General features: G+C 39.8%; 1 protein-coding gene across 2 annotated transcripts in view; it reads right to left on the minus strand.

The window, feature by feature from the left end:
• Window positions 1–27,154, minus strand: part of NRF1 (nuclear respiratory factor 1) — a 125,822-nt gene extending 98,668 nt beyond the window's left edge. Inside the window, exon 1 of one of the 2 annotated variants that reach the window (XM_045855730.1) lies at window positions 27,043–27,154. The gene's annotated coding sequence lies outside the window, so the exon portion shown is untranslated. The remainder of the gene's footprint in view (window positions 1–27,042) is intronic. The other variant, XM_045855731.1, reaches the window with a different exon arrangement.
• Between the last annotated feature and the right edge of the window lie 580 nt (window positions 27,155–27,734).

The following is a 27,734-nucleotide window of genomic DNA, read 5'->3' on the forward strand; positions in this document are numbered from 1 at the left end:
ACTACCTACTTACACTTCTTAATCCTCTCACTTTTTCACTCGTTCTCCCACACCCTCCTCCCATCTGGCAACTATCAAAATGTTCTCCATACCCATGATTCTGTGTCTGTTCTCATGTGTTTAGTGCGTTTTTAGATTCAATTGTTGACTGATATGTATTTATTGCCATTTTATTGTTCATAGTGTTCATCTTTTTCTTAAATAAGTCCTTTTAACATTTCATATAATGGTTTGGTGATATGAATTCCTTGAGGGTTTTTTTGTTTGTTTGTTTGTTTGTTTGTTTTGGTCTGGGAAGCTCTTTATCTGTTTTTTGATTCTAAATGATAGCTTTGCTGGGTAGAGCAATTCTGGCTGTAGGACCCTGCTTTTCATGACTTTAAATATTTCTTGCCAATCCCTTCTAGCCTACAAAGTTTCTTTGGAGAAATCAGCTGACAGCCTTATGGGCACTCCTTTGTGGGTAACTGTCTGCTTTTTTCTTCCTCTTTTTTAAGATTCTCTCTTTATCTTTAACCTTTGGCATTTTAATTATGATGTGTCTTGGAGGGGCCTCTTTGCATTCATCTTGTGTGGGACTCTGTGCTTCCTGCACTTGCATGTCTATTTCCTTCACCAAATTAGGGAAGTTTTCTTCCATTACTTTTTCAAATAGATTTCCAATTTCTTGTTATTTCTTCTGGCACCTCTATGATGTGAATGTTGGACTTCTTATAGTTGTCCCAGAGGCTGCTTACACTATTCTCTCTTTTTTTTAAAATCTTTTTTCTTCTTGTTGTTCTGATTGTTTTTTCCTTCCTCATGTTCCAAATCATTGATTTGATTCTTGGCTTCATCCACTCTACCGTTGTTTTCCTGAGTCAGGGGTGTCCAACCTTTTGGCATCTCTGGGCCACACTGGACAAATAAGAGTTGTCTTGGGCCACGCTTTAAATCCGTTGCAAAATGTAGTAACAAAAAAATCTCAATGTTTTAAGTAAATTTACGATTTTGTGTTGGGTCGCATTCATAGCCATCCTGAGCTGCATGCAGCCCGTGGGCCACAGGTTGGACACCCCAATTGTTCTTTATTTCAATGAGCATTTCCTTCATTTCTGACTGGATCTTTTTTATGCTGTTGCAGTCCTAAGTTCCTTGAGCATTCTAATAACCAGTGTTTTGAACTCTGCATCTGAAAGAATGCTTACCTACTTTTTGTGTAGTTCTTTTTCTGGCATTTGGGGCATGTGTCTTGCCTCCTCATTTTGGTAGCCTCCCTGTGTTTGTTTCTATGTATTAGGTAGAGCTGTTATGACTCCCTGTCTTGGCAACATGGCCTAATATAGTAGGTGTCCTGTAGGGTCCAGTGGCATAGCCTCTCCTATCATCCAAGCTGGGTACTCTAGTTGCACCCTTTGTGTGGGCTGAGTACACCCTCCTCTTGTAGTCAGGCCTTGGTTGCTGTTGGCAGGTCAATGGGTAGGATCTACCCAGGCCAGTCAGCTGCAAGGACTGGCTGTGACTGACCACCAACCTCTGCCCTCCATAGAGGATTGCTGTGAAGGGGCTGGGTAGTGCAGACCAGGTTGAACCCCCCTCCCCCCAGCTGTGATTTTCTCAGGGCATCCAGCCTGAGCTGTAAAGCAATCTGAGATGGCTGCTACTTGTGCTGGGCTTAGGGAGTCCCAGGTGAAGCCAAGCTGTGAATTATAGGCTGGCTGCAGCTAGTGCCAGGCCTGAGGCCACTTAACTGTTGCTTGTTTGATAGGATTTAGGAAGTTGTGAAGCATGAGCCAAGACCAGCCATTCATATGGAAAAGTCACCATTAATGGTTTGGATGGGCCCATAAGTTGGGTGGGACAGAGTCTCAGGTGATCTTCAGAGTAGGACAAACAGTGTTAGCTAGGTTAATGGGGTCTCAGATATGATAACTGCCTACTGGCCCTGTGGCTCTGTGGGCAGGGAGGGCTCAGAAAAGTGACAATGTCCTCTGCCTGCCTTTCTGTCTGGGAGAAAGCTGTCTCCCAGCTCCCACCTTGATGCCAGGCACTTTAGTTCCTCCCTATATGCCACTAGCGCTTTTCAAGCTGCTACCCCGGTGGTGCTGGAGCTCAGAGGGTGTGTGCTTGAGTAAGTCCATGTGTGGGTTTTTATAAGGGGAACTGCTTGGGACTCCAAAAGTTTCTCCCACTGACTCAGTCCCTGCTGGTTTTTGTAGCCAGAAGTTAAGGGCACTTATTTTCCTGGCACTGGAACTCTGGGCTGGGGGACCTGGTGTGGGACTAGGACTCCTTGCTCCTGAGATATCTCTCCTGAATTTTTCCACCATATGTGGGTGAGGGACCAGCCCATTCCACACCCTCCACCCCTCCTACCTGTCTGGATGGATGTGGTTTCTTAAATTCTGTAGTTGTCATACTTTCATTCAACTTGATTGCTGATGGTTCTGAGTGATGATTGTTCTATATTTTAGTAGTAATTTTGATGTGGTTGTGCAAGGTGGAGAACCGTGTTTACCATGCCACCATCTTGACCGGAGGTCCACAGCACTGTATTTTCCATAAATTTTGCACAATTGATGGGTAATGTATTTATTACCTCATTAATTTAAAATAACACTGAGTGGTTAAAAGCATGCTTTCTCAGACATGAAGCTGGATGTAAGAGCAGTGGCAAAAGCAGTATTCATACAAGCGAGAAGGGAGCCTAATACTCATCATTTTGTGGTTCACTTCCTGTGTTTTACTCCCTCTGATCCACTGTGAAACTAAGAACTAAGGAGCACATACATAGTGTTGTGGTGGCAGTATTGGCTGATGCTCTTAAAAAATCAAACAATGTATAGGAAAGCACTTTCTAATGCAGCAACACGCTACAGAAACAGAAGTCATTACTTGATTTGTTGTAGAGGAAGAAAGTCAGGCAGAAGAGAAAATGATTAGTTGCGTTTGCTGATGCAATCATCCATCCAGCATTTAAATGCCAGAATCTTAATGGTAGAACTAAAAGCAGCTCCAGGTCTGGTCAGACAAAACTGTGTAAACCGAAGCAGGCCCCATTATACTTGTTTTGTTTGGTCTGCACTCTTTTTTTGTGTTTAGTTTTTAAATGTGAATTACTGACATTCAGCATAAAAGTTCCAGACTTCTCACTTCTCCTGAAGTCAGATCTGGGAACACCAGGAAGCAGTACTATGTTAAAAGCTTGGGCTCAAGAGCCAGTTCTGCCATTTTGCTACTTTTATATTATTTAACCTACGTGTCTGTTTCCCATTTATAAACTGGTGATAATGTATTAACACATTCCTCATAGAGCTGATTTGAGTATGAAATAAAGTATTAAGCAAAACTGTCAGCAGTGTCCCTCCAATAAATGCTAATCATTATTATCATTTCAAACTGACAACTGACCAGAACAAGCTCCTATCAACAGCAAGTTCCCTTTAGGATGACCACTCCTGGGCTGCCTTGCTCATTTACAATGCTTACTTAGTCCAGCACCACAGGATGCAAACTGTAACAGCAACGAAGACTCCAAAATGCAATTTCTACATGCTAAGGAAGATAATTATAAGGAGAGTGGGGCTCAAAAGACAGTAAGTAATCTAATCAGTCAACAAAGGTTTACTGAGGGCCGGGTTCTAAGCCAAGGGACACTGTGACGAGCAATAAAGAGTCTCTAACCTTAAAGAACTTACATTTTGGTGGAGGAAGTCATAACAAAGACATTTCAGGAAGTAATGTGCTATGCAAAAGATAAAATAAGGCCATACAATGAGAAAATGGGGGAGGTGGGTGGTATGGTCTCTGAGGAGACACATTTGATTTGTGATCTGGATGGATGAGAAGGCACCCATGGGAAGAGCCTGCTGAAAAGAGGGAGAGTGGAAGTAGACAACGTTGGAAAAATCGTGTAAGGCCTCTGCAAGCCTTGGAAAGGAGGAGTTTGTGTTTTATCTGATCTGGAAATTGTATGGAGCGGCTCTCTGAGAGGTGCTGCTGGGGGTGGGGAGGGGAGAAGTGGAGTGTGAGGAGCAGAGGAAACCGTGGCACGTGGAGCACGATCAAGCAGGGAATGCACCAGGGTTCTGCTTGGAGGAGGCCCGATTGGGGGAGGGGGTGTTTTACATGCTATACAAAGTTATTTTTATTTTATCTTCTAGCTCAGTGGCACTTAATATTATGAAGATTCCTTTATAATGACCAAAACAAACAAAAAACTCTGTAATCCATGATTGTTGCATTTATTCAGAAAAACAAAGAAAATGGTATATAAATTAGGTTTTGGGTTCTTTTTTGAAAGCTAGTAAACAATATTTTTGAGAGATAGTATCTTCTCAGCTTACAGATAATCATTAGGTCACAAAAGCCCTGTGTAACAACTCCTGGCCACCTACAGGGTTCTGGGCTACCAGATGTAGGCATTGCTAAAGGTCATGAGTAGCATTCTGCAAACATTCCAGTTGTGTGACAAATGGCTTGGGAAGAACTGAGTCAATCTAGTTAGGTGACTAATTCAATGGTCCATAAAGGAACACCAAGGGCCGCCTCAACTAAGACAGTGAGGATGGAAAAAGCATATGTGAAATATTTAGGTGGTAAAATGGAAAGCACTTATTAACAATTGGATGTGAACAGTGAGGGAAAGGGAACTCCAAGATGACTTCCACGTTTCTGGCTTGAGTTAGTGAGTGGCTCATTAACCAAAGCAAGGAACAATAAAAGAACAGATTTGCAGAGAAAGACAGTGTGTGACAAGTCATGCTAGCTGTCTGAATAGACCCTAGACCTGGAGCTGTGGTGCAGGTGTAAATTTGAACTTCACTGACAAGGGGGCAGTAATGAAATCAAAGGCATGAGTAATATATAAAGTAGGATGAAAGTAGGATAAAAGAAGCAGGGAAATTTGGGGAATATTCAAAAGGGTATATATAGGAAGGGGGAAAAGCACATGTGAAAAAGAGAGGACATTAAAAGAAAAAATGAGAATCAGGAGATAGTAGCACCATGGTAGTCAAATGAAGGGAGAAATCAACAATATTAAATGCAGTGAAAAAAAGAGCCGAGACAAAGATTCATGTATTCAACACATGCATCATAATCCCTTACTGTGTGTCAAGCATTGATACAGAGCAGACAGCAGTGAACAAGAAGAAAAAGCCCCTGCCTTCTTGACTTTATACATTCTACCAGAGGGAAATAAACAATAAACAAATATATACACAGTATTTTAGGAAGAAGAGAGGCTGGGAGCAGGGGAGACTGGGCAAGGAAAGAATGCCTTTCGGACAAGCTGAGCTCAGATCTACAGGAAGTGAGGGAGAGGGAGAGAGCGCAAAATACTTGGGGGAAGAGTACCCAGGCACCTAGAACAGCAAATGCACAGATGCCAAGGCAGGAGCCTGCCTGGTGTGGCCAAGGAATGGCAAAATGCCCCCAGTACCTGAAGCACCCTAGGGAGAAAAGGCAGAGAAGGTCAGAGAGATTACTCAGGGTCAGGCTTGTCGGGCCGTGAAGGCTACATTAAGATCCTTGGATTGTACTCTGTATGAGAAGGGACGTCTTTAAAGGGTTTTGAGCAGGGGAGAGATATAACTTAGTTTTCTCATTTACATTTTTTTAAATGTATGTATTTGGTTTAAGTTATCACCACATTTGGCCAGTCATAGGATGAAATAGCCATGATGATGATTTTGAATTAACTTATTAACACATTTTTTTTCAGGTAATGGAAAAAAGACAGGTGCCAAGTTGTATCAGGTGACCACAAGATTTAGTGATATAAATGACAGTGTGTACTGCTTGTTTAGTGTTTTCAAACATGCCAGGGCCTATGCTGAATCCTTGCTGCATTCTTTTATTTAATCTTCACAGCCTTGTGAGTAGGTACTTTTTACAAATAAGAACATAAGGATTCAAAAAATCTTATTTCCCTAATGTTATACAGTAAGAAGGAGCACATTAGGAATCTGAACCCCACTCTCTGATTCTTGACCCCAAATAGTCCCACTATTCCCAGTGTGTGTTTTTTTAATAATCCTTGCCCGAGAATATATTTATTGATTGATTTTATAGAGGGAAAAGGAAAGAGAAACATCGATTGGCTGCCTCCTATACAGGCCAACCAAGGATTGAACACACAACCTAGGTGTGTACCCTGAGCAGGAATCAAACCCACATTTATTTGTTTGTTTGTTTGGTGGTACATAGGATGATGCTCCAACCAAGTGACCTACCCACCAGGGCCCAGTGTTTCCTGTAATTGAATAATGTACAAACTCCTTGTGAAAAATGTCCTAAGGATGTCCTCTCCCCTGTGGATCTCTCCAAAAATCTCAGTTTGAGAAATACTGATTTAAGAAACAATGGCTTATTTTATGAAAATGTCCTTCAATTTGAATTATCATTGCAAAAGAGAAGGTTTAGATTTATAACAGGGTAGTAATTGTTAAAAGATTTCCATCAGCATAAAACCACAAAGTTTTAAAATCTTATTTCTTCACAAATTTGTCCTTGGACTCTGGGGTCCTTAGGCACTGGCATAACAAAGGATTATTTGGGATTAAGGAACGGGAACCGTCTTTGCACCCCCACAATCTCTGTTGTCCACCCCTGTAGTGGATGCTGTGGTGCATTCTCCAGATCTGCCTGCAGCACTAAGACCCTTATTTCCCTGGGGGCCAGAAGTGTTAGCTGCTGAGGGTTCACAGCTGATTCCTTCCCAGGCAATTCTGGCTGCTCCAGGTTACAGCGCATTCCTGGGGCCAGCTATTGCCTGAGTAGTTTGATGTGGGTGGAAGGGGTTGGGGGAGTTGTAGGGAAAGGGGCACAAAAGCCCTGCTCCTTAGTGTGGGGCCATTCCAGCTTCCAAAAACTGTGTGGGATGGGCTGAGGCTTCTGTCGGAATTGCACTTCAGTTTATCTCCCCCTGCAGTCCATCTTACTGCTTATAAGTGTTCCTGAGACTACTCCACAATCAACCACCTCTGTGCAAATCTTTGGCTCAGGAACTCACTCATGACAACTTCAAAAGCCACCTCAAGTAAATAATACAAACAAAACAATGATTTCTATATGTGTGCAGCTTTAAAATGAGACTCCCAGGACTGTCTGTATTGTTGTTTTTTTTTTTAAGATTTTACTTTATTTTTAGAAAGGGGAAAGGAGGGAAAAAAAAGGAAACACTGGCTGTCTCTCACACCCTGCCCCCCACCACTGGGGACCTGGACTGCAACCCAGGCACATGCCCTGACTGGGAATCAAAGCAGTGGCCCTTTGGTTTGCAGGCCAGTGCTCAATCCACTGAGCCACACCAGCCAGGGCTATTATTATTTTTTTTAATTAAATTTACTGGGGTGGGATTGGTTAATAAGATTATATAGGTTTCAAGTGTAAACTCCTAAAATATATAATCTGTATATTACATTGTGTGCCCACCACCCAAAGTCATATCACTTGGCCTGATATGTGAAAGCAGACTGAAGGGAGAAAAAGGGAGGAACAGGAAAACCAGTTACAAGGCTACTAAGAGATGAGCAGGGCTTGGACCAGAGTAGCAGAAGTGGAGATAGTGAGAGTTATTGTAGATTTTGCATGTGTTGAAGATAGAGCTGCCAGGTTTTCCTGATGATTTGGATGCCGGGTACGATGAAAGAGGAGTCAGGAATGACTCTAAGGTTTTTGGTTTGAGCAACTGAAGAACATGACAGTCATTTACTGAAATGGGAATGAATGTCAGAGGAACAATTGAGATGCCTATTAGAAATCCATGTAAAAATGCTGAGTAGGAGGTTGTGAATCGATGGCTAAATGTGCTATTTTTTAAATTGCTTTAAATGCTTTTTAAAACTACTTTTAACAGCTTTTTAACATTTGCTCCTTTTTTGAAGAATAAAAAGTGTTTACATTCTTAGAAATATTCAGATCAATATTTTATTACTTAGGTACATTAATTTCTCAATGAATCAGTTATAAAAGTGCCAGCAGTACCTTTTCTAAGGTAACAATATACACTTTCACAATTACCTACTGTATCTCAGCTTACACATTTGTTAAGACATTTTACTTTATTAATGTCAAAACAGTCTATGAAAACAAGGTTGACTACATAAGTTAAAGTAACTATGTTGGAGCAATTCAAGAATGTGGTCTGCTCTGACTGCTGTGGCTCAGGGGGTCACCGATTCAACTCCCCATCAGGGCAGCATGAGTTACGAGCCTGGTCCCCACTTGGGGGTGTGCAAGAAGTCACCGATAGATTTTTCTGATCAATTTTTCTCTCACACATCAATGTCTCTCTCCCTCTTACTCCTCCCTTCCCTTCTCTCTAAAAATACATAAATATTTTTTAAATCTTAAAAAAAAAACCACAAGAATGTGCTCTGTAAATTACTATACGAATAATCTTTTTTCCCTTCTTTCCTTAAGAGATAGCTGTAGTATAAGCAGAAAACAAGCCAAACTTGGGATCAGAAATGCCTGGTTTTCTAACTGCATAACCTTGGGGGGAAAGACTCATAAAATTTCTATGAGCTTCTATGTCATCATCTGCAAAACTGAGAATGATAATGCTAATAGAAGCTAGAGTTTAGTGAGCTTATTATGTGCTGGGTGCTGTTCTAAACACTTTTATGTAAAATTTCATGTAATTCTCACAACTTATGAAATATAATTAATTATTACCCTTACTGACAGAGGATGAAATCAGGCAAATGGAAGCTCAGAAACAAAATTTAAATCTTGATGATGTGCACAGTGCTTTACAGTTTATAAATATGTCCACATTTTAAAAGTAGGAAGAGCACAGTAAGTATTAGACTGAACAATATGAAATTGCTTTTTATAGGTCCAAAGTAGTCAAATATCAGCAATTTCATATGTCTCAACTTAAACTATTTTATGCTATGGCCACTTAAAAAAAATGTAAAAATGTTTTTATTAACTGTAAAACACTATGAAACGTATTATTTTGAGCAATAATACATAGAACCACACTAAAATTAACACAATTGTGAAACTAAAAGGAGTATGAAAAGTAGACAATATGGAAATCCATTCAAATTACACATCAATCAATAATCGATAGTCAAAAGTCCATTAAATATTCAACCCAGGTTTCCATTTGCAGTCATAGTATTTTTGAGGATTAATCTTCTGAACACTCTAGGCATCAACTCAAGCTGACATTATTTTCCCCACAGCACTTATTATTACCTGATGTAGTATGTATGTATGTATGTATGTATATTTGTTCACCTGTTTTCTCAACCTACTAGAAAGTTCATGAGGACAAACATCGGTCTCTTATTTACTGCTTTACTCCTGGCACCTAGAACTGTTCAAGGCTCACAATAATCACTCGAATTCATTTGTTGAATAAATGAGAAATTAGAACTTCCTAAATTAATTGGAAAGAATGCATGAAATACATTTTAAGATGAAGATAAATAGTACCCAGAGATTTTGTAATATAAATAATAAATTTTTCTAAATGGCATAATTGTTAGTACCCATAAATATTTCAAAAGTGTCAAACATCTACATTTTGAATAGGATCCATTCAAAAATTAAAATCCCCATAATTGCTTTGTAAGCAATGATTAAAATAAACTGTGTCTTGAATTACATACAAAATTAAAGATAGCATATAATCAAAGTTACAGACACAGAAAAGAAGGAAAAATCACCTTAGAATGCTAGATTAGGAAAATAAGAAAAAAATGAAAAAGCATGTTTATGTTTCAAGATTGAAATAAATGAAATTTAGAAAATGCCTGAATATAAAATCAAAATGACTTCATTTAAAACTAGGAATAACATTTCCATATTAGGATTTTTTGAACCTGTACAAGATATCCCTAAACTTTAAAGTGGGGGGAGTATATGCTATCCTAAGTTTCTTTTTTTTTATTGTTGTTCAAGTCCAGTTGTCTGTGTTGTCCCCCCAACATTCCCCCCACCCTATCCTAAGATTCTAAAAAAACAAAACCTGCCTAAATAAGATTTACACTATATTTCTCATTAAAAAAATCACTGTAGTTTTTCCCTAACTATCAAATGTTGCATCCATTTAGAATAAGTATTTGAAAAAGTATAGAGCACTGTACAAAAAAAAAGATAATGATCAACCTATAAGAACAAAAAATATTTTTCTCACTACCAGTGTCTCAATGTGATCTTTGACAAAAACTTAAGTAACAGTAGGGGAAAAGGTCTACTTAATGTAACTTAGCATATACATTTATCAGCAGTCACTTGGTCCTGGCCACAATAGACACACTGCAGCTGGCTGTCAAACCACCAAAAGCCGCTGTCACCCACCTTCCTAGTCTCTTAGAACTAAGCTCATTTGGGTCAAAACAAGTCAACTGCCTTTCTCACCAGCAGTAACATGCTGGAATAAAAGTGTCAAGTATAATTCTGGCTGCCAAGATTTTGTTCTTCAGAAGAGACTTCTAACTATTAAAGGGGTCATTAAATTAGAGCTATTGCCTAAAAGAAAAGGGTTATCTGCATTTGTAGTTTGATTGGGATAATATTTCTGAGGTCGTGAAAACCAGGGGAAAGGGAAGCAAATGGTAAAAGCAGTATCACAACCTCCAAAACCAGTTAATTAAAAGTAAACTATTGGAAAAAATGAGTATGCCAGAAGCAATATGTAAATAAAACCCGAGTTATACTTTAGGACAGAGTCCATGTGCTGTGCAACAAGGAATATTCACTCTGACTAGTTACAAGTCATTAATTAATACAGAGGAATACTACATAAGTATTAAAGGATGAAGTAGGCCAATGTGATTAGTGACACAGAAAAATATCCACAATATATATTGTTGAAAATGAAAAACAGGACATAAAATCTGCTAGAATGAATGTGGTTTCATAAAATAAAAAATCCAGATACTATAGGTAAACAGAATAATCTAGATATACTAAAACTGTTAAAAATGCTATCCTTCACTGCAAAATGGAATTATGAATACTTCTGTTTGATTTTTTTCCCCCTTCACAATAATAATGTAAAAGAATAAAACAAAGTAATGTAATTACTTGTATAATGGGGCGGGGGGGGCGTATTTCCAGGTCTGGGAAAGAAAAATCTAACAGCATAATAAGCTTCGCTTCTCCTTTATCAAATGAAGAATCTGAGGATGGCCTCCCAGCTCAGAGACACATACATATACCATCAAAGATGCACGATGTCCTCTGGGAACCCTTTCCTTAAACAGAATCCTATGTAGAACCTCAAAACATAAGATACAGTGGAACATCTTTTACCAAAGGGGCTATAGCCATTCATCCCCCTTCCCCCCTGCAGGATGCTCTGAGGCTCCTTAGGACTCCACAGAGCGTGAGTGGGAACCCCTGGTTAATGACACACTTCCACTGTGCAGTTAGGAAACTGTGGCCCAAGAAGATTAACCTCCTATTAAGTCTCCTGCCTTACAGAGTGGCCCCAGAACCATTTTATCTGCTAGGCATTATAGAAATAGTCTCTGGGCTGTGTCTTTTCCAATTCACACAGAAAAGCTTAGAGAAAGCTAAAAATACAGGTGAATTGGCTCCAAAATACCAAAATGAGACTGCATAATCAAAATTAATAAATGCCCAAAAAAGGAAAAGAGACAATAAAGGGTCTTGATACTCAACATGATTTAAGCAAACTACAACTCCCTAGTGGCTTTGCAAATATATGTTTTTCTGTTGTCCGAGGTTCATGGTTACCTATACATACCCAGCAATGTAACATAAGCTGGAATCTGCCACTGAGAAAAACAAATAGAAAAAAGACAACAGGGGCAATTTTGGAAACTAAAAAGAGACAGAAAAGATATATTAGTCAAGAAGTAGATAACTAGAGATGCCAGAGATAATAAAGTCTGCCCTCGGAGGGTAAAATCAAATTCTGTAAGACTTGGATTAGCTTAAGGCCTAAAATAATGAGCAAAATCCCAAAGGATAATTTTAATAGGCATAAACACACTATTTTGAACTTTGAGCTAAAAAAAATACTGTTTCAGAAAAGTTGGAATGATGAAGACTTGTGTCATCATAAAAAGAAAGTTTCATGGGTGCTGGTTCACACTAAACTTAGTATGGAAATAAGCATCACATGACAAGCAACACATGAAATGTGGACAGTGAAAGGGATTTCTGTGTCAGCCTGATTATACCTGTATTTAGTGCTGGGCACTTCAGTTTTTAAAGATGTAGAAAAATCCCATTATGTTTCCCCAGCACTATGAAAGGACCAGTATTATAAGGAACAGTGGGGAAAAAAGAGATGATTAAACCTAGAGAAAAAAAAGTTTAGAAAAATTAACTTTCATTAAATACAGGGGTGGACAAGTGTAGGTTTACAGTTGTGAGTATGTGAAACAGTGTTAATAAAGCTACTATTAAAGCTATTCTAATAATCATAACCTGCATGTCTTTTTTCATACAAACTGTAAACCTACTTTTGCCCACCTCTGTATTAAAAGGCTATTATGAGGAATAGAAATTATAAGTATTATGCGGCCCTAAATAAGAAGAAATAGGTTAACAAGTTAGGGTAGTGGTCAACAGATGGTTTTTCTCAGAGGTGTGAAGAAGTGGGTTGTTACAAAGTATTGACTCCTGCCCCCATTAGGCATCTTCATGCAAAGCATAGACAACATCTTTGGGACACTGCAGAAGTGGGCCTTGCATGCATCTTGACTCAAACTAGAATGAAGAAAGTAAAGGAGCAAGAAAAAAAAGAAGAAACAAAACCCTCTAAGGTTTTGTACAGGACAAGCATTCCTTTACATACCCGAGTAATGTGTTTTTAAAAAAGGATGAGCAACCTAAAAATACATGTCAACCACTTTGGAAAAGTTTAGCAGTGTCTTACGAAACTAAACATACCCTTCCTGTATGAGCCAACAATTACAGTCCTGATATTTACCCAAATGAGATGAAAACTTATGCCTGCAAAAACCCTCACTCAGATGTTTGCAGCAGCTTTATTCATAATTGCCCAAATCGGGAATTAAAGACATCTTGGGAAGCGACCAAGATGTCCTTTACTGGGTATGGATAATACAATGAACTATTTCTCAGCTCTAAAAAGAAATACCATGAGAAGACATGGAAGGCCCTTTAATGCACATTGCCAAGTGCATTTTAAGAAGCTAACCTGCCCTGGCTGGCGCAGCTCAGCGGATGGAGCGCGGGCTGCGAACCAAAGCATAGCAGGTTCGATTCCCAGTCAGGGCACATGCCTGGGTTGCAGGCCATGACCCCCAGCAACCACACATCGATGTGTTTCTCTCTCTTTCTCTCTCCCTCCCTCCCTTCCCTCTCTAAAAAATAAATAAATAAATAAATAAATAAATAAATAAATAAAGACTCTAACCTGACCTCTTTATGATCCCAACTATGTGACATCCTACAAAAGGTAGAACTATGGAAACAGTATGGAAACAGGAAAGAGATCAGTGGTTGCCAGGATATGGGAGAAGGGAAGGAACGCAGAGGGTCTGGGGGTACTGAAACCATTCCGTATGGTACTGTAATGGAGAATACATCAGAATACATTTTTCAAAACAGACTGTGCAACAGAGACAGTGAGCCCTAATGTAAACTAAGGCCTTAAGTTTCATTGGCTCCTCCAGTTGAACTATAACAAACTTACCACACTAAGGCAAGATGGTAACAGGAGAGGGAGAGGATGGCAAAAGGATGTACAGGGGAACTCACTGTACTTGCCATTCCATTTTTCTATAAATCTAAAACTCTTTAAAAAAACACATGTCGAAAATCAATGTTCCCATTAGAAATCATGGTAAAGGTGGGGGACATGGATTTTTAGGCACAGTCAGGAGGAGCACCTCCAACTGAAATCATCATAGCCTATAGTGAGATAATGCTGGGTAATTTTACAGTTTACATCGGGTGGGGCAAAAGTAGGTTTACAGTTGTGAGTACATGAAAGCTTATTCCTGCATTATTTTCCAAATAACTATAAACCTATTTTGCCCAACCCTGCATAATATGTATTTTATAGTTTACATATGTATTTCTTAAAATATGGTTTATATATGTACATAGTATATAGTTAATAGTTACATAATGCTGAGTACATTTGAATGCACAGGACACTGGTAGTGAGAAAAGACTGAAGAGATGGGGGCAGGGACAGCTCCATCTAATAAAAAGACAAGGTTGCCAGTGGAGCTTACTCAATACTCTCCCTGGTGAGAGAAATGCCCAAGACTTTTCCTTCTTCACTTTCAACGAGGGTTTGTTGGGTCATGTTTGCCAGCAGTAGCCTATAGCGGCACTTGTCTCAAACTGTGCCCCGCGCTCTTCTTGCTCCCTCCTTCCAGTGGTATGGTATGCTAACGAAGGTTTAACTAAAAAGTATACAAGAGTTCAAAGGCACTTAGGCCCAAAGAAGTTCCATTACAGTTCGGTAATTGGTGTTTTGCACAGTACATTGAGTTGCCAAGAAGAGATAAAATATAAATATGCTCCTTCTGGTTTAAACAATAAGGAAGTACTCATTGTAGACTTCTTTTCCATTTTTTAAAGGCTTTATTATTTTGTTTAGAACAGTTTAGGTTTACAACAAAAGAGGTACAGAGATTTCCCATGTATCTTCTTGACATCATCATACATGCTGAGCCTCCCCCATTATTAACACCAGTCATTACAGCAGTATTTTTTTTTAACCATGGATGAACTTACACTGACACCATCATAATCACCCAAAGTCCATGATTTACCTTAGGGTTTTCTTAATGTTGTATAATGCTACAGGTTTGGACAAATCCACAATGACTTATCCACCATTATCTCTTCATAGAGTATTTTCACTGCCCTAAAGATTCTCTGTGCTCTGCCTATTCATCCCTCCAAACCTGGCAACCACTTTTTCTTATCTCCATAGCTTTGCCTTTTCTAGAATGTCACAACAGCTGTAATCACATGGTATGCTATTCGCTTGTAAATGTACACATAAAATAGTCTATGTGTATATTACACATAATGTAGATGTTACATTAAATATCTGACCATCTTTACTTGAGATAGGAGTAATAACTTTTTAAAAAGTAGGGATGAAGGCTGGAGGCAGGGGTGGAGAAAGACCTAGATCAGGGGTGTCGAACTCATTTTCACCAGGGAACACATCAGCCTCGTGGTTGCCTTCAAAGGGCTGAAATAATTTTAGGACTGTATAAATGTAACTACTCCTTAATAGTCAAGGAGATGAAATTACCCTTGGCCCTCTGAAGTGACGCTGATATGGCCCCCAGTGAAAATGAGTTCGACACCCCTGACGTAGATGGTTTAGAACTAGAACTGTTCCTTCCTATTTCTGCCTTCAATTTTACATCCTAGCCCTAAACCAGATACAGACTTTAACAAACACTTAAAAACAAAAGAAGGAGCACTATTTAGCAAACTTTATTAAAATGTAGCTAGATCAAGATTTCCACCCCAGGAGGGTATATATTGCCATCTCATCACTCATTTCCTTGCCCCTAGAAGGGAAAGAACAGTCCATAACCACACTAGGGTATTCAATAGGACAGGCTTCCTTAAAGGAAAAATTTACTGAAAACTACCTGGATCTGCAGTGTATATGAACACAAGAATTTTATTCGCTATTCTTCATAAAAAGTGACTTAACATTCACCTTCTGTAACCCTTTTTGAAAAGACTTTACTAGATCAAGCACAGGCAGTGACCTACTGAAACATAAGCAAGATGTCTGCTTTTCAGATCACATCCACCTTAGTGAGTTTCCTCTTTGACCACCACAGATTTAAGGACCTAAAAAGTAGAGAACTCATTAATAGAAGCAGCCTAACAAGGCTTGAGTTGTTGGCTCGGTAGGCTTATACGTGTGTATCCCTTTCCCATGCATTTCTGAAACCAGTTCATTCCTATTTCAATATCATCATCTGTTAGTTCTTTCCTTCATCATTTGCATTTACCAAGTACATTACCCACACTTCATTTGTTCACCATGTCCACAACTGTCTGGACACACTGCACACACAAGACTGCCTGGATAGATGTGAGACTATTACTTTACTTACCAAGTGCTGTCCTGTTTAAATGTCATCATATCATATTCATTAAAACAAATATTCTTTGAGCAACTTTTCTGTGTAAAATCCTGGACCAGAAACTGAAGGGAGTGGGGGAATGGTGTATCTGGATAATTAGTTTAACCCTCAAATAGCTTAGAATAGTTCTCAAGGTGAACCACAGATCCCTGAGGGTCCCCCTGAGACTTTTTCCTGGAGCCCATGAGGTCAAAACTATTTTCATAGTAACTGAGACGTTATTTGCCTTTCCCATTGTGCTTATATTTGCACTAGTGATGCAAAAGCAATACAGGATTAACTACCAGCACCTTAGCACAGCTGAAGGCAACGGCACTGCACTGGAGTAGTAACGATACTCATCACATTCATATGCCCGGTTTTTTAAAAAGTCAGTACTTAAGAATGTACTGATGTAAAAGTAAAAATTATTAATGTCATTACATATTTACCCTTAAGTTCACACTTTTTATTATTCTGTGTAACTGAGGGGAACGTATGCAAAAAGCACGTCCACACTTGGAAAGTGTGAGAGCTGTCGGAAAAGCACAGACAGGTCCCACGCCATGAGCTGCAAAATGAATTAACCACTTTTTCACAAAAAGAAACACCATTTTTACTTGAAAGAGTAGCTGACAGAAAAACGATATGATTGTTCAGATCTGGGTAACTGACATTTTCTCAAAAATTTAGAAAGCAAGTTTGTCACTTCAAGGAAAATAATTGAATGTATTAGTTGACAATGATAAAATGTGATATTTCAAGCGAAAATTAGAGTTCTGGAAAACCTATATGCCATCGTGAGCTTGACAGTGTCCCATTACTTAAAAGCCTTTTCTAATGAGATCAGTGGTAGTGTTAAATAATGTGATTTTTGTGTCAACATGTGGAGAATCCGCATAACTCAGTAAACTAATATTTTCCAAATGATCAATATGTTACAAAATCATACATGGGCTAAAGGATTCATTCAAAGTACACAATAAACCAATAGGTTTCAATGTAACAAAGTACAACCATGGCTTCAGAAACCACACTAGGACTCACCCTTAAAAAAATAATACCTTTTGAGTTTTGGTGTAATATCAAAAAAGAATATCTACAATCACCTGAAAAGATTCTTAAAATCTCTTCCTTTTCCCAACTACATACATGGTATGTATGAGACCAGGTCTGCTTATATATACTTTAACTAAAGCAACCTATTGTAGCAGATACAAAAATCCAGTTGTCTTCTATGAAGCCAGATATTAAAGAGATTTGCAAAAACTGTAAAACAATACTACACTTCTCAACTGTCATTTTAGAAATTATTTTTAAAAATTTTTTTCAAAATAAAGAGCTTAAAACTAGAAAAAAATTTTTCACCTACTTTAACATGAAGTGGACATACTATTATTATTTTTAAATTAATAAACATTCTCAAAATTTCTCTCAATTTCTTTTTTTTAAGATTTTATTTATTTATTTTTAGAGAGAGGGAAGGGAAGCAGAAAGAGGAGAGAAACATCAATGTGGGGTTGCCTCTCATGCACCCCCCACCAGGTTAAAGGACCACTGGTTTACGGTATAATGAGAAAGAAAACAAACAAATAACAACCCACAGCAGAATAATGCCATAATCCTTCTACTCTTGGACATTCCAGCTCTTCCTAAGCTATGATACCTACCAGGCTCTTGAAATAATTTATTTAGCCATGCTGTGAATATAATAAAAAAAAAGTAATTCATTTAGAAAGCACAAAAGGGGCTCAAAACCAATTTGAATTGATGGTTTTTTTTTCTCGTTTTCTAAATAAATAGCCAGAATTAAAATTGTTTTATTTCCCTGGCATAAACTTAGTAAGCCTATACAGACAAGTCTTTCACAACCGACTATATAATAGACAACTCTTGGAAATGCATCCCAATCAAATTAGTGATGGAAAGCTAAGAAATTTGGTTCCCTGCCTCTCAACAATAGGGTAAAAAACTCTAGAAGTCCTACACTAGTGCTGAAGATCTGGATACCAAAGTTGTCAAAAAAAAAAAAGGGAGACTATATGCATACAAGCAATCATTGTGTCTCAAAAAACACACACATTTTTGCTTATCCTATATTGAAAGATACACGAGAAACTGGCAGTGGTGGTGATTTCTGGAGAGGAAAACTATGGAGAGAACTCACTTCTTGTATTCTTTTTGTATGCTCATTTGTATACTGTTTGATCTTTGAACTATGTACATGTAATAATTACTCAAAAATAAATATTTTTAAAACACCACATCTGTATCACCCATTTCTGTCTTTTACCTCAAATGCAAATTAACAGTATGTATGGATATCATTAAATGCCTATTAGTTAAATAAGCAATGGACACACATCTCATATATCCGACAAAAGAATCAAAAGCAAGCTGTCCGTCAACCTGGAAGTGATCAGCCATGGACTACCTGAAGGAAAACGTGATTATGTGATTACAGAAGGACCCTCTACTAAGGCCATCCTTCCACCCAACATAATTGATGTCATTGCTACTTCAATTGTAACCCTTTCCCTTTTATAGTCACCACAGCATTTGTTTTAAGAAATATTCTCTGAATAGCACCAAAGTAGGTAAATTTAAAGATTCCTTTAAACCATGCAGCACTGAATTCAGATTTAACTCCTCTATGTACTACAAGCTATGACTTGATAATGTAACAGTTGTAACACACAATGTCAGTGTGACAATGTGCACTTGGATGTAAACAACTAACTGCACTATATATAGATCTGATAATTATACCAATGGAAAAGACTTGGGGATTTTAACCAGTTCTGAGTTTAATGAGCCAATCTTAAACTGTGGCTACAAATAAATCTAACCCAAGCTTGCAATACATTAATCATAGTGGCTACATGGTACCCAGGATACAGAAAAACTGAACCAAGCCTGATAAACAGTATGCACAGTGTTACTATATATTATTATGTACAGTGTGTGCATATTCTGCACATGTATGTGCACACACACATACACATATATTTAGGAATATATCCAAATCCATATATATTAAAATATTCTTTTTTAATTTTCTTCTCTTTGCTTTCCTACAATGAACATATATATACATGCCTTTTTACTTTAAGAAAATACCCTACTTATTGTTCAGCTTGTCATAACAACAGAGTCAGAATTAATTTTATAAGGAATTTTTATTTACAATAAACTTTTTAATACCATTTCTGTCCTCTTCATTTTTCAGGTGAGGAAATAGGCCCAGTGAGGATAAGTAGACGCACCTGCCCAAAACCTGACAGTGAATCCTTAGAGCCATAATTATATCATCCAAATTTATGTTTATCTTTTCCTATTATAAAAGTTAATGCATTTTCATTAAAGATAATTTGAAAAGTAATGAGATACAAGAAATTACAATCATGTAATATTTTTGCTTATAAACCAAAGATAGCCATTAATTTGAGTTTTTATTTTCTTTCTACAATTTTTCACTACAATACATTTTCAATGTGGGAAAAACTTAATATATAGATTCAAAAATTAAAAAGGACAAAAATTTTAACTCAGTCACAATTGGTGATAGAATTGTTTCTCCTTAGACTTAGTACCCGAAGCCAGTTTCAGGCCAGGAGACTAGTTCTATGGTGGTGGTTTTATTTAGCAGCCCTTGGTTAGTTCTCAGTTTGTGGGTTATTTTTATATGGAATATCTGTTACTAAGAACTTTATTTCACAATCATTTAATGAAAGACAAAGGACCCAAAAAAGTGAACAAAGGAAAAGAAAATACTCTAGTTCTATTGGGTTGACCGAAAAGTTCATTTGGTTTTTTTCCGTAAGATGACTCTAGTAAGCACTTAGTTGTCTTTAACATCAAAACAATTTTGTTAGATGGTACTGTGACAGCGGTCATATCAGTGTGCATTTAAAAAAAATATCAAAATTGGTGAATTTTTGTGTAGCCACTTTAATACTGAAGATGGGAGAAACTACACAACGTTTTTGGCATATTATGCTTTATTATTTCAAGAAAGGTAAAAATGCAACTGAAACGCAAAAAGAAAAAGATTTGTATGGTGTATGGAGAAGGTGCTGTGACTGATAGAACTGTCAAAAGTGGTTTGCGAAGTTTCATGCTGGAGATTTCCCACTGGTTGATGCTACACGGTCGGGTAGACCGGTTGAAGTTGACAGAAATCAGACTGAGACATCAACTGAGAACAATCAACGTTCTACCATGAGGGAAATAGCCAACATACCCAAAATATTCAAATCAATAAGTTACTGGTAAAAATGAAAAACACATCTTTTATTTTATGGGAAAAAACCATATGGACTTTTTGTTCAACCCAGTATTTAGGGATCCATTTTGTAGGTTTAGTGAATACAAAAATAATTTACAAACACGAGCTAATTACAAATTATATAACACAAATTTTCTATGTTTAAGGTTACCCAATATATTTATTCAAATCATTCTTGTATACCAATACTTTCACGGAGTATCAAAGAAAACATTATCAAGCATTCCATTATTGTCATAATTTTGGAATGGCCCTATAATATAGGCTAGTAGTATTTTCATTACATGGTCAGAAAAATTAAGCAAGGAGAGAATAAACATCTTGTCTTAGATCACTAGATTAAAACATTACATTTTAGAAAATTTCCAAAGCATAAGCAACTCCTAACTTAAAAATGAATTGAGTGCCATCTATTAGCTTTCTTCCAAAACTCATTTTCTCTTTAAAACAATATTGATTTGACACCCCCCCCCCCCACCGCCACAAAGCCTATTTTATATAGTGCATGAATAGTCATATACTAGTGTGAATCCTGGAATATTTGGGGGAAAAAAAACCCCTCATCAGGTAGCTCAGTTGGTTAAAGCACCATGCCCATACGCCAAGGTTGCCGGCTGGATCCCCAATCCGGGCGCGCGCATGCACACACACACACACACACGAAGTCTAGGAGACCACAAAATTCTGAAACTGGTTAAGCTTTGCTCGGGCCTTCCTCCCAGAACCTTCCTTCTGGTGCTCCTACTCCTATCTCCTACAGGCGCCTAATATCTTCCCAAAGTCCCCCACCTGAGGCACCCACTCAAAATTTCTTTCCCTTGATCTACCACAGTCAGCTAACACAAACAACACTTGACTTAACCACTAACATTCCTGAAAAGGCCCTTGACATCTGTGTGTCAAGAACCCTCTGAAAATCTCAACAAGTTATGGACCCACTCCCCAGAAAAATCATATAGGCACACACACACAAATTTTTCACACAATTTCAAGAGATCCCAGGGCCAAAATATATCCATGAATCCCAGAGCTATAAAACCCAGATTAAAAGCCCCTACACTTAACTAAATATTATAAAACCTCAAAACTTTTCACAAGGAATCTGCACTTTAAGAGACTATAAACTCAAATGTACTATACTATATATTCAAATATATAGCTCTAATAATTCTCATGAAAGAAGGGAAGGACTGGACCTATTTCTAAGCATGGATCCTCTAATAAACTGGATTTTATAGGTCTTATTCCTATATTCAAATATGCTCAAAAAATCTACTGTGCTTCACTATCATGATTTCTGGCAAATCAATACATACAATACAAACATACATACATATAGGGTAGGCAAAAGTAAGTCTGCAGTTGTGAGTATGTGAAAAGCTTATTCTTGTATTATGTATTTTTCCATGAGGACAACTATGAGCCTACTTTTCCCCACCCTGAACATACACATTCACTCTCATTCTCTCCCTCTCTCTGAAAACTTCTTTTAACTCTTAATTGCCACACCCAGTTTTTATCCCAAAGAGCTCTTTGTAGTAGATTGCTGAAATTCCCGTTACTAAATTCCCTTAACCCCTATCCTCAGCTTCTTCAGCCCAAACCACTTACCTTTACCCATTCTTTCTCAACTTCCTTCAAAAGGCTCTTCTTTATCCACTCGACCCCCAGATACGGATGCTCCACAAGGTTGCCCTCAAGTCTCTTCCTCACTCTTGGTATCATACTCTTTTGCAGTTTCTATGACATTATGCTTATGAATACAAATCTCTTCACTGGCCCCACGTCCCCTTGAGCTCCAGCCCCATATCTGTCAAGAGTTAGCTATGAGACATAGCTGATTCCCACATCTAGAATCATACCCTATTACCCTTCCTCCTCACGTTCTGTTCTGTCCTATACATTCCCTATCTTAATTAAAGACATCATCATCCATTTGCCAACTGCAATCTTTAATTGCCCCATGCTCTTTCTGATCAGGTCACAACTTCATCATCTTCACTTTCCACTACTTCCCATGTACTGCAAAACCTACTTGCTGTTTCTGAGACTATCAATGCCCTTCCTCTAGCCTCTTCTCCAGCAGTAAAACTGCTACTCACCCTTAAAAGATCTACTTCAACATCCCCTACATGAAAAGTCTTACCTAACCTCTCTTACTCTCTCTGCATCACCCATCCCCTCCCCAGAGGGAATTCTTCCCTCCCTCTACAATCCCACACCACTCTTTCTTTACTGTTTTAGCTCTCAACCAGTTGTTTAAGTTGAGCCTTTATCTGTCTCCCCTACTAGACAAGACCCATGGTTTATTTGTTACTCCAGCACTTAGCACATGCCTGGAATACTGTATGTCTTCAAATAATGTCTGGTAAATCAATGAAGGGCAAAACTCAAAAGGATACATTTTAGGTTATTTCTCAATGGAGAGTCCACCTCATCCTCTTTTGAACATAAAACAAGAATTAAGTCCCCTAGTCCCTAGCTCCCCACTTCTAGTCCATTGCTTAGTTTTAAGCAATGTTTCATGAGGACATTTCCTAACTTCCTCTTGTTCTTTGTAGGGTATCTGCCAGCCTAGCCATATTAGCATTCAGTAGCAGCAACAAAACAGACTCTCCAAGTTCTAAAAAGCAGAGACTTTACCAACATAAATTACCAGCTCTTTTTTCAAAGTGGTCTTAAAGTTTATGCATACAAAGCTCATTCTTCATGATTTTGAAAAAGGCTTGGCATAGTTTATTCAACAGACACTACTTAAGTGTTAAGAAAATGTCCACTTAAGCCGTCAGCCAAACTTTTCACATTTGTAACCACAGAAATTAGCATGCACAAATTAATCTAAATACTGCGCTTACCTACTACATACACTATAGATAGTATACAGTAGTCTAAATCACCAAACTGATGACCCATACAAAAGTAGCCCTTTGAGCTTCTTTTAAATAGTATACCTCCTAAATTCCAGTGATCACCCCAATCTATAAAACTAGATTATTTTGCCAGTATCATTTATTCTTTTCCTCTCTTTTCCCCACAAATTCTCCAACATACACACGCGCATCCCACACCCCTCGAGTGGCTTCCTTAAGAAATATCTGCTGGCCCAGTAGCAGTTTGATTAAGGCGGGTTACAAGACCTGGGATTCTGGAGTACATTCCTTATGGTCAGCCTATCTTTTAAGTGACTGCTATTGATACACAGATTTGCCTCAAGGGATCACAAATATTGTATGTAATTCTGTCTAAACAGCCCTAGTTTTTAAATTTTTGTTGTTTTGTCTTTTAAAAATATACTAAAATATCTCTACAAAGTTGCACTTCTGACTTTTCTTCACTTCATATTAATACATTTTAGGATATTGTGGGTGCACAGTGGGTGCACAGGCAACATGATGAAAACAGGAAAAAAAAATAAAGCCTCTTTGAAGCTCTGGTAACTAAACTGTGTTGAGTAGGATCAAAAATAAGCAAGCCTAATTCTGAACGGCACTTCAGAAGAAATTCTCATATATATTCCAGGGTAAATATAAGCCACTTATTTTCCTTGAGCAGTCACAAAATTCATTTTCCAAGTTTTGTTCATATTACATCAAAATAACTAGACAAAGCTTTCTTGCTGCTCCAGGATTAAGTTTCTAATAGTTCAATGTGATTGTAACCTTCTGGAAACACGTGAAAATTTATTTGTTTCACCTCCTTTTACTATTTCTCTTCCAGCCTATTCACCTTAGTAGAAATCGAATGGATAAAACTACTAACTGAAGAACCAAGAAAGTGGATTATCCACCCCCTAGCTAATAAGGAAGGAACCGTGATACATAATGTGCAAAAGTTATCGTGTATACAAAGCCACAAAAAACAGACTGAACCTAGTCTAGATAAACTCAGGCTAAAAACACTAGCTTTAGCTCTCAAGGAAAACATGAAAAAAACAGAGAAAATGTCCTTTACAAAACCAAAGACTGGTATTTGTAAAGCTGATTTTTCCAAATATTGTTTATGTATGTATTAATACAAGCATCACACAGTCACACACAAACATAAAGTCAAGCACCGGCCCCAGAGTACATGGAAATGCTTCAGGAGAGAGCAGGCACTTCTGCCACTCACAACTCACCAAGCTCCCCCCCTTCACCCTCCAACTGTTCACAATGTAACTGAGCTGCAGGAACAGCGGGCTTACCTAAAGATACAAGAGATGTTGAAGTATGCAATAGCTTCCTGCTCTCCAGGGGACTGGAGGATATGCTTCTAAAGGCTGACAGTTCCCAGTCCTTCCAGAAACCAAAATATCAGCGTGCCTTTTCAAATACTTGTGAAAAATTGTTAATTTCAGTAATTACTGCTCATCATTATTATTCCCCAAAAAACATTTACTGAATGTCTTATTACTTATTAGAAGAGGTATAAAAAAATTAATCCCAGACCCCCCAGGGAGCTTCAATTTCCCTTAACACAGTCACCCACTTGACTTTCACATAAAATACTTTTTGAAGACAACCCAAGAGCCGGGCTGAACCTACAGACAATGCAAAATTCAGGTATTTAAATCATGGGTCTTCAGCTCCCTAGTAAAATTACAGATGGAGGCCTAATTGTGATTAAATTTTAAAAACTCTCCAATTTTGGGTTCCATTTGGAATATACATGAATTGGGAGGGAAACCTGAAATTCTTTCTCCTTTAATCCCTTCTATATCTGAACAAGGCACCTTACCTATTCCTATAGTTACTTCCCCAAGTCCAGAAGTTAAATTTCTGTAAAACCTGGTAAGAAAACTATTCCAAGAACACTCCTGGCTTGGGCAATGAGAGACATTTTTTCTCCCTAAGTGAGAATATGACCACTACTAGCAAACAGTCGTTTTCTCTCATATGAACTGAGTTTGAGATGGGGGTGGGGGAAGTCAGGTGCGATGTGACCAAAGGACTCTAAATAAAGATTCTGTCAGATGGGGGGAAAAAAGTCCCTTGACACAAAAATTCTGCACACAATTTAGGAACTAAGTTAAGAATAAGCACACATTACATGTGATATTTTATGTTTGCTTTTGCACTCAGTAAAATAAGGAGATTACACACAGATGGGCAAACAGAACCAGTTATATTTTCACTACCTTATAGGATAACATGTCAAGAACATTCAAACACAATTTTAGGGAGTCAGGTCACTACTGAATAACACACACACACACACACACACACACACACACACACACAGAGAAAACCAGCATCTCCAAGATCCTCCCTCCCTTTTCCCTTGAATGAGGAACAGCCCAATAACTTACTGTTCACAGCCAAAGGAAAAGAAATTTTTTTAAAGGTTGGGCAGAGATGGAATGGGAAAAGGATCACTGTGACCGCAGATAACGTCCTGGGACAAAGCTGATGACAGGTTCACTCACACCACCTTTCACTCTAAGAGTTTGCCTACATTGTCTCTACACACTAAGAAAATGTGCATTTTGCTCTGACCACAGAAAAGACTTCAGCACAATCGACACCAGCTCTAAAGTAAGCAATTAATATATTCGACTCCAATGCTTTAAAGGAAGGGATGGAGACCAAGCAACAGCTCCTCCAACTGGCTGCAGCACCACTGGAAGCCCTAAAAATATTAAGATTTTCAAGTTCCGATAAGCACAGTCAGATAGATGCACTGTAGAAACTTTGGGACCAGCAACGGCGCACAACAGGTGAGAGAAACGATGGACATCACTGCACAGTGAAGAGGGTTAACATGCAGGGACAAACCCTTGAGTCCCCGAAAGTCCGGGGATGTGGTATAAGAACCATGCCCAAGACCATCCAGAGCCCCTGTCTTTCCAGTGACAAAGGTTCGGTTCCTCCCGAGGGTCGCGCCACTCCCCCTCTCCCTCACCCAGGGGACCACCATCCCAGGCACAAGAAGAACCGAGGCTCCTCCACCCGCAGCATCTCAGCCGTGGAAGAAAACACAATGTCGCTCCTTATTTCTGCGTACAAAAGGACTTTGCGCCCTCCTCCTCGAACTGCCGCCGCTGCCGCTCGGGCCGCCTCCTAACTTGCAAGAAGGTGGGCAGCGCGCCATATTCCAGCGTCCCCCAGTCTACCTGGGTAACAGGCTTACGCCACCCCGGCGGGAGGGAAGCATCGGAGGTCGCCCAAAGAGCCAGCCTCCTCTCCCGCAGGAGACAGCGGCTCCCGCGCCCGACTCGGCCCAGCCCGCCGCGCCGCCCGCGGCCCAGACCCAGGAAGAGCCGAGGGGGCGAGCGGGGAGCCGCGGCTCGGGTCCCGCGCAGCCCGCCCACCTCCTGCTCCCCGGCCGGCGCGCTCTCCCGCGCCTCCCGCTCCCAAGACCGCGGGAAGGCCGGGCCCCGGCCCCGGGTTCCACCATGGTGAGGAGGCCGCGGCCCCGAGAGCCTTGGGCGGCAAGGGAGGCCGGAACCCTAGGGCTCTCGAGAGGGCAGCGTCTCTCTCCCGAGCCCGCCAGGACGCCTGGGGCCTAGTGCGGCCTGCGCATCCTCGGAGTGGCGGTTTGACTGGGCCGGGCCGGGGCCCCCAGCCCGAGGCAGGCCGAATCCGGCGGGGGCCCAGGCCCGGAGCCGGGGGCGGCAGGGTGCCGGCTGCGGGGCGGGCCGGCCGGCCGGCGGGCGGGCGGCGTGTTGCGGCTGCGCCGGGGCTGAAATAGCTGGAGATTGCGCGGTAGGGCACTCACCTCAGAGCGGCTGCGCTACCGTGGGCCTGCGCCGTGGAGACTGCGACCGCGCCGGCTCCTCGCAGCCTCCTGCCACCAGCGGCAATGGCGAGCGCTGCCGCCTCTGCCGCCGCCGAGGGGGAGGGGAGGGAGGGGAGGCACGCACGCGACGCACGGGCTTGGCTTCCCCGCCCGGCGGCCGCCATGATGGGGAGGTCGGCGTTTCCTCGGCAGGGCAGTCCGGAGGTTGCTGAGTGGAGGGCTACTGCCGCCCCCCGCGGCCTCCTCGCGTTCACTTTGTGCTTCAAAGGTTTGGACGGGGCCACAGCCACGAAAGCAACGGGATTAATCAAACGTGGGCACCCTGGGGAAGTGGCGCTGGCATGCCAAGATGGTTGCTAATCTGGAAAAATAGTAACATTTCTCGCCCTCCAGCTCCAGGAATTAGGACCCCTGAACGTACACAGACAATCGGAAAGGAGTGCCCCCGCATTTTCGTCAGCGCTGCCTTGCCAGCCGCATCCTTACCCTTTTTTTGGAATGACCCTTGTTTCCTTATTTCAAACCCTTCCCAGGTATTTAAAAGCAAAAGGCTTTTTGTGCAAAACCATATATTAATTTAATTGCTCATTCATTCGTTTGGCCAACATTTCTAGAAGATACTTGCTGTGCCAGATATTTTTCCGGGTGCACTGGAGGAAGGTGAAGCCCTC

The sequence above is a fragment of the Phyllostomus hastatus genome, unplaced genomic scaffold (genome assembly GCF_019186645.2).
Source record: "Phyllostomus hastatus isolate PE091 unplaced genomic scaffold, TTU_PhHast_1.1 phas_scaffold_114, whole genome shotgun sequence".
Lineage (NCBI taxonomy): Eukaryota > Metazoa > Chordata > Mammalia > Chiroptera > Phyllostomidae > Phyllostomus > Phyllostomus hastatus.